The sequence below is a fragment of the Medicago sativa genome, chromosome 3 (assembly GCF_051527215.1).
Source record: "Medicago sativa cultivar Bolivia chromosome 3, Bolivia_mono, whole genome shotgun sequence".
NCBI classification, from domain to species: domain Eukaryota; kingdom Viridiplantae; phylum Streptophyta; class Magnoliopsida; order Fabales; family Fabaceae; genus Medicago; species Medicago sativa.
Genome location: NC_140751.1, coordinates 39413015 through 39421069, shown reverse-complemented (window position 1 = coordinate 39421069; position 8055 = coordinate 39413015).

The following is an 8055-nucleotide window of genomic DNA, read 5'->3' as shown; positions in this document are numbered from 1 at the left end:
TTTAGTCAAGTTATTTGTTCATTGTTTATATATTCAAGTAACCTGACTAAAATAATGTTCAAATGGAGTTATCATCCTGGAAGACGAAAGGTCACACCTTGTGACCTTTCGTCTTCCAGGATCAAAACTCTATTTAAACAATATTTTAGTCAAGTTACTTCTTCATTGGTTATATATTCAAGTAACCTGACTAAAATATTGTTCAAACGGAGTTATCATCCTGGAAGACGAAAGGTCACACCTTGTGACCTTTCGTCTTCCAGGATCAAAACTCTATTTAAACAATATTTTAGTCAAGTTACTTGTTCATTGGTTATATATTCAAGTAACCTGACTAAAATAATTTTCAAATTGAGTTATCATCCTGGAAGACGAAAGGTCACACCTTGTGACCTTTCGTCTTCCAGGATCAAAACTCTATTTAAACAATATTTTAGTCAAGTTATTTGTTCATTGGTTATATATTCAAGTAACCTGACTAAAATAATGTTCAAATGGAGTTATCATCCTGGAAGACGAAAGGTCACACCTTGTGACCTTTCGTCTTCCAGGATCAAAACTCTATTTAAACAATATTTTAGTCAAGTTACTTGTTCATTGGTTATATATTCAAGTAACCTGACTAAAATAATTTTCAAATTGAGTTATCATCCTGGAAGACTAAAGGTCACACCTTGTGACCTTTCGTCTTCCAGGATCAAAACTCTATTTAAACAATATTTTAGTCAAGTTGCTTCTTCATGGGTTATATATTCAAGTAACTTGACTAAAATATTGTTCAAACGGAGTTATCATCCTGGAAGACGAAAGGTCACACCTTGTGACCTTTCGTCTTCCAGGATCAAAACTCTATTTAAACAATATTTTAGTCAAGTTATTTGTTCATTGGTTATATATTCACGTAACCTGACTAAAATAATGTTCAAATGGAGTTATCATCCTGGAAGACGAAAGGTCACACCTTGTGACCTTTCATCTTCCAAGATCAAAGCTTTATTTAAACAATATTTTAGTCAAGTTACTTGTTCATTGGTTATATATTCAAGTAACCTGACCAAAATAATTTCAAATTGAGTTATCATCCTGGAAGACGAAAGGTCACACCTTGTGACCTTTCGTCTTCCAGGATCAAAACTCTATTTAAACAATATTTTAGTCAAGTTACTTCTTCATTGGTTATATATTCAAGTAACCTGACTAAAATATTGTTCAAACGGAGTTATCATCCTGGAAGACGAAAGGTCACACCTTGTGACCTTTCGTCTTCCAGGATCAAAACTCTATTTAAACAATATTTTAGTCAAGTTATTTGTTCATTGGTTATATATTCAAGTAACTTGACTAAAATAATGTTCAAATGGAGTTATCATCCTGGAAGACGAAGGTCACACCTTGTGACCTTTCGTCTTCCAGGATCAAAACTCTATTTAAACAAGATTTTAGTCAAGTTACTTGTTCATTGGTTATATATTCAAGTAACCTGACTAAAATAATTTTCAAATTGAGTTATCATCCTGGAAGACGAAAGGTCACACCTCGTGACCTTTCGTCTTCCAGGATCAAAACTCTATTTAAACAATATTTTAGTCAAGTTACTTCTTCATTGGTTATATATTCAAGTAACCTGACTAAAATATTGTTCAAACGGAGTTATCATCCTGGAAGACGAAAGGTCACACCTTGTGACCTTTCGTCTTCCAGGATCAAATCTCTATTTAAACAATATTTTAGTCAAGTTATTTGTTCATTGGTTATATATTCAAGTAACCTGACTAAAATAATGTTCAAATGGAGTTATCATCCTGGAAGACGAAAGGTCACACCTTGTGACCTTTCGTCTTCCAGGATCAAAACTCTATTTAAACAATATTTTAGTCAAGTTACTTCTTCATTGGTTATATATTCAAGTAACCTGACTAAAATATTGTTCAAACGGAGTTATCATCCTGGAAGACGAAAGGTCACACCTTGTGACCTTTCGTCTTCCAGGATCAAAACTCTATTTAAACAATATTTTAGTCAAGTTACTTGTTCATTGGTTATATATTCAAGTAACCTGACTAAAATAATTTTCAAATTGAGTTATCATCCTGGAAGACTAAAGGTCACACCTTGTGACCTTTCGTCTTCCAGGATCAAAACTCTATTTAAACAATATTTTAGTCAAGTTTCTTCTTCATTGGTTATATATTCAAGAAACCTGACTAAAATATTGTTCAAACGGAGTTATCATCCTGGAAGACGAAAGGTCACACCTTGTGACCTTTCGTCTTCCAGGATCAAAACTCTATTTAAACAAGATTTTAGTCAAGTTACTTGTTCATTGGTTATATATTCAAGTAACCTGACTAAAATAATGTTCAAATGGAGTTATCATCCTGGAAGACTAAAGGTCACACCTTGTGACCTTTCGTCTTCCAGGATCAAAACTCTATTTAAACAATATTTTAGTCAAGTTACTTCTTCATTGGTTATATATTCAAGTAACCTGACTAAAATATTATTCAAACGGAGTTATCATCCTGGAAGACGAAAAGTCACACCTTGTGACCTTTCGTCTTCCAGGATCAAAACTCTATTTAAACAATATTTTAGTCAAGTTACTTGTTCATTGGTTATATATTCAAGTAACCTGACTAAAATAATTTTCAAATTGAGTTATCATCCTGGAAGACTAAAGGTCACACCTTGTGACCTTTCGTCTTCCAGGATCAAAACTCTTTAAACAATATTTTAGTCAAGTTGCTTCTTCATGGGTTATATATTCAAGTAACTTGACTAAAATACTGTTCAAACGGAGTTATCATCCTGGAAGACGAAAGGTCACACCTTGTGACCTTTCGTCTTCCAGGATCAAAACTCTATTTAAACAATATTTTAGTCAAGTTATTTGTTCATTGGTTATATATTCAAGTAACCTGACTAAAATAATGTTCAAATGGAGTTATCATCCTGGAAGACGAAAGGTCACACCTTGTGACCTTTCATCTTCCAAGATCAAAACTTTATTTAAACAATATTTTAGTCAAGTTACTTGTTCATTGGTTATATATTCAAGTAACCTGACTAAAATAATTTCAAATTGAGTTATCATCCTGGAAGACGAAAGGTCACACCTTATGACCTTTCGTCTTCCAGGATCAAAACTCTATTTAAACAATATTTTAGTCAAGTTACTTCTTCATTGGTTATATATTCAAGTAACCTGACTAAAATATTGTTCAAACGGAGTTATCATCCTGGAAGACGAAAGGTCACACCTTGTGACCTTTCGTCTTCCAGGATCAAAACTCTATTTAAACAATATTTTAGTCAAGTTATTTGTTCATTGGTTATATATTCAAGTAACCTGACTAAAATAATGTTCAAATGGAGTTATCATCTTGGAAGACGAAAGGTCACACCTTGTGACCTTTCGTCTTCCAGGATCAAAACTCTATTTAAACAAGATTTTAGTCAAGTTACTTGTTCATTGGTTATATATTCAAGTAACCTGACTAAAATAATGTTCAAATGGAGTTATCATCCTGGAAGACGAAAGGTCACACCTTGTGACCTTTCATCTTCCAAGATCAAAGCTTTATTTAAACAATATTTTAGTCAAGTTACTTGTTCATTGGTTATATATTCAAGTAACCTGACCAAAATAATTTCAAATTGAGTTATCATCCTGGAAGACGAAAGGTCACACCTTGTGACCTTTCGTCTTCCTGGATCAAAACTCTATTTAAACAATATTTTAGTCAAGTTACTTCTTCATTGGTTATATATTCAAGTAACCTGACTAAAATATTGTTCAAACGGAGTTATCATCCTGGAAGACGAAAGGTCACACCTTGTGACCTTTCGTCTTCCAGGATCAAAACTCTATTTAAACAATATTTTAGTCAAGTTATTTGTTCATTGGTTATATATTCAAGTAACCTGACTAAAATAATGTTCAAATGGAGTTATCATCCTGGAAGACGAAAGGTCACACCTTGTGACCTTTCGTCTTCCAGGATCAAAACTCTATTTAAACAAGATTTTAGTCAAGTTACTTGTTCATTGGTTATATATTCAAGTAACCTGACTAAAATAATTTTCAAATTGAGTTATCATCCTGGAAGACGAAAGGTCACACCTTGTGACCTTTCGTCTTCCAGGATCAAAACTCTATTTAAACAATATTTTAGTCAAGTTACTTCTTCATTGGTTATATATTCAAGTAACCTGACTAAAATATTGTTCAAACGGAGTTATCATCCTGGAAGACGAGAGGTCACACCTTGTGACCTTTCGTCTTCCAGGATCAAATCTCTATTTAAACAATATTTTAGTCAAGTTATTTGTTCATTGGTTATATATTCAAGTAACCTGACTAAAATAATGTTCAAATGGAGTTATCATCCTGGAAGACGAAAGGTCACACCTTGTGACCTTTCGTCTTCCAGGATCAAAACTCTATTTAAACAATATTTTAGTCAAGTTACTTCTTCATTGGTTATATGTTCAAGTAACCTGACTAAAATATTGTTCAAACGGAGTTATCATCCTGGAAGACGAAAGGTCACACCTTGTGACCTTTCGTCTTCCAGGATCAAAACTCTATTTAAACAATATTTTAGTCAAGTTACTTGTTCATTGGTTATATATTCAAGTAACCTGACTAAAATAATTTTCAAATTGAGTTATCATCCTGGAAGACTAAAGGTCACACCTTGTGACCTTTCGTCTTCCAGGATCAAAACTCTATTTAAACAATATTTTAGTCAAGTTGCTTCTTCATGGGTTATATATTCAAGTAACCTGACTAAAATATTGTTCAAACGCAGTTATCATCCTGGAAGACGAAAGGTCACACCTTGTGGCCTTTCGTCTTCCAGGATCAAAACTCTATTTAAACAATATTTTAGTCAAGTTATTTGTTCATTGGTTATATATTCAAGTAACCTGACTAAAATAATGTTCAAATGGAGTTATCATCCTGGAAGACGAAAGGTCACACCTTGTGACCTTTCCTCTTCCAGGATCAAAACTCTATTTAAACAATATTTTAGTCAAGTTACTTGTTCATTGGTTATATATTCAAGTAACCTGACTAAAATAATTTTCAAATTGAGTTATCATCCTGGAAGACGAAAGGTCACACCTTGTGACCTTTCGTCTTCCAGGATCAAAACTCTATTTAAACAATATTTTAGTCAAGTTACTTCTTCATTGGTTATATATTCAAGAAACCTGACTAAAATATTGTTCAAACGGAGTTATCATCCTGGAAGACGAAAGGTCACACCTTGTGACCTTTCGTCTTCCAGGATCAAAACTCTATTTAAACAAGATTTTAGTCAAGTTACTTGTTCATTGGTTATATATTCAAGTAACCTGACTAAAATAATGTTCAAATGGAGTTATCATCCTGGAAGACTAAAGGTCACACCTTGTGACCTTTCGTCTTCCAGGATCAAAACTCTATATAAACAATATTTTAGTCAAGTTACTTCTTCATTGGTTATATATTCAAGTAACCTGACTAAAATATTATTCAAACGGAGTTATCATCCTGGAAGACGAAAGGTCACACCTTGTGACCTTTCGTCTTCCAGGATCAAAACTCTATTTAAACAATATTTTAGTCAAGTTACTTGTTCATTGGTTATATATTCAAGTAACCTGACTAAAATAATTTTCAAATTGAGTTATCATCCTGGAAGACTAAAGGTCACACCTTGTGACCTTTCGTCTTCCAGGATCAAAACTCTTTAAACAATATTTTAGTCAAGTTGCTTCTTCATGGGTTATATATTCAAGTAACTTGACTAAAATATTGTTCAAACGGAGTTATCATCCTGGAAGACGAAAGGTCACACCTTGTGACCTTTCGTCTTCCAGGATCAAAACTCTATTTAAACAAGATTTTAGTCAAGTTACTTGTTCATTGGTTATATATTCAAGTAACCTGACTAAAATAATGTTCAAATGGAGTTATCATCCTGGAAGACTAAAGGTCACACCTTGTGACCTTTCGTCTTCCAGGATCAAAACTCTATTTAAACAATATTTTAGTCAAGTTACTTCTTCATTGGTTATATATTCAAGTAACCTGACTAAAATATTATTCAAACGGAGTTATCATCCTGGAAGACGAAAGGTCACACCTTGTGACCTTTCGTCTTCCAGGATCAAAACTCTATTTAAACAATATTTTAGTCAAGTTACTTGTTCATTGGTTATATATTCAAGTAACCTGACTAAAATAATTTTCAAATTGAGTTATCATCCTGGAAGACTAAAGGTCACACCTTGTGACCTTTCGTCTTCCAGGATCAAAACTCTTTAAACAATATTTTAGTCAAGTTGCTTCTTCATGGGTTATATATTCAAGTAACTTGACTAAAATATTGTTCAAACGGAGTTATCATCCTGGAAGACGAAAGGTCACACCTTGTGACCTTTCGTCTTCCAGGATCAAAACTCTATTTAAACAAGATTTTAGTCAAGTTACTTGTTCATTGGTTATATATTCAAGTAACCTGACTAAAATAATGTTCAAATGGAGTTATCATCCTGGAAGACTAAAGGTCACACCTTGTGACCTTTCGTCTTCCAGGATCAAAACTCTATTTAAACAATATTTTAGTCAAGTTACTTCTTCATTGGTTATATATTCAAGTAACCTGACTAAAATATTATTCAAACGGAGTTATCATCCTGGAAGACGAAAGGTCACACCTTGTGACCTTTCGTCTTCCAGGATCAAAACTCTATTTAAACAATATTTTAGTCAAGTTACTTGTTCATTGGTTATATATTCAAGTAACCTGACTAAAATAATTTTCAAATTGAGTTATCATCCTGGAAGACTAAAGGTCACACCTTGTGACCTTTCGTCTTCCAGGATCAAAACTCTTTAAACAATATTTTAGTCAAGTTGCTTCTTCATGGGTTATATATTCAAGTAACTTGACTAAAATATTGTTCAAACGGAGTTATCATCCTGGAAGACGAAAGGTCACACCTTGTGACCTTTCGTCTTCCAGGATCAAAACTCTATTTAAACAATATTTTAGTCAAGTTATTTGTTCATTGGTTATATATTCAAGTAACCTGACTAAAATAATGTTCAAATGGAGTTATCATCCTGGAAGACGAAAGGTCACACCTTGTGACCTTTCATCTTCCAAGATCAAAGCTTTATTTAAACAATATTTTAGTCAAGTTACTTGTTCATTGGTTATATATTCAAGTAACCTGACCAAAATAATTTCAAATTGAGTTATCATCCTGGAAGACGAAAGGTCACACCTTGTGACCTTTCGTCTTCCTGGATCAAAACTCTATTTAAACAATATTTTAGTCAAGTTACTTCTTCATTGGTTATATATTCAAGTAACCTGACTAAAATATTGTTCAAACGGAGTTATCATCCTGGAAGACGAAAGGTCACACCTTGTGACCTTTCGTCTTCCAGGATCAAAACTCTATTTAAACAAGATTTTAGTCAAGTTACTTGTTCATTGGTTATATATTCAAGTAACCTGACTAAAATAATGTTCAAATGGAGTTATCATCCTGGAAGACTAAAGGTCACACCTTGTGACCTTTCGTCTTCCAGGATCAAAACTCTATTTAAACAATATTTTAGTCAAGTTACTTCTTCATTGGTTATATATTCAAGTAACCTGACTAAAATATTATTCAAACGGAGTTATCATCCTGGAAGACGAAAGGTCACACCTTGTGACCTTTCGTCTTCCAGGATCAAAACTCTATTTAAACAATATTTTAGTCAAGTTACTTGTTCATTGGTTATATATTCAAGTAACCTGACTAAAATAATTTTCAAATTGAGTTATCATCCTGGAAGACTAAAGGTCACACCTTGTGACCTTTCGTCTTCCAGGATCAAAACTCTTTAAACAATATTTTAGTCAAGTTGCTTCTTCATGGGTTATATATTCAAGTAACTTGACTAAAATATTGTTCAAACGGAGTTATCATCCTGGAAGACGAAAGGTCACACCTTGTGACCTTTCGTCTTCCAGGATCAAAACTCTATTTAAACAATATTTTAGT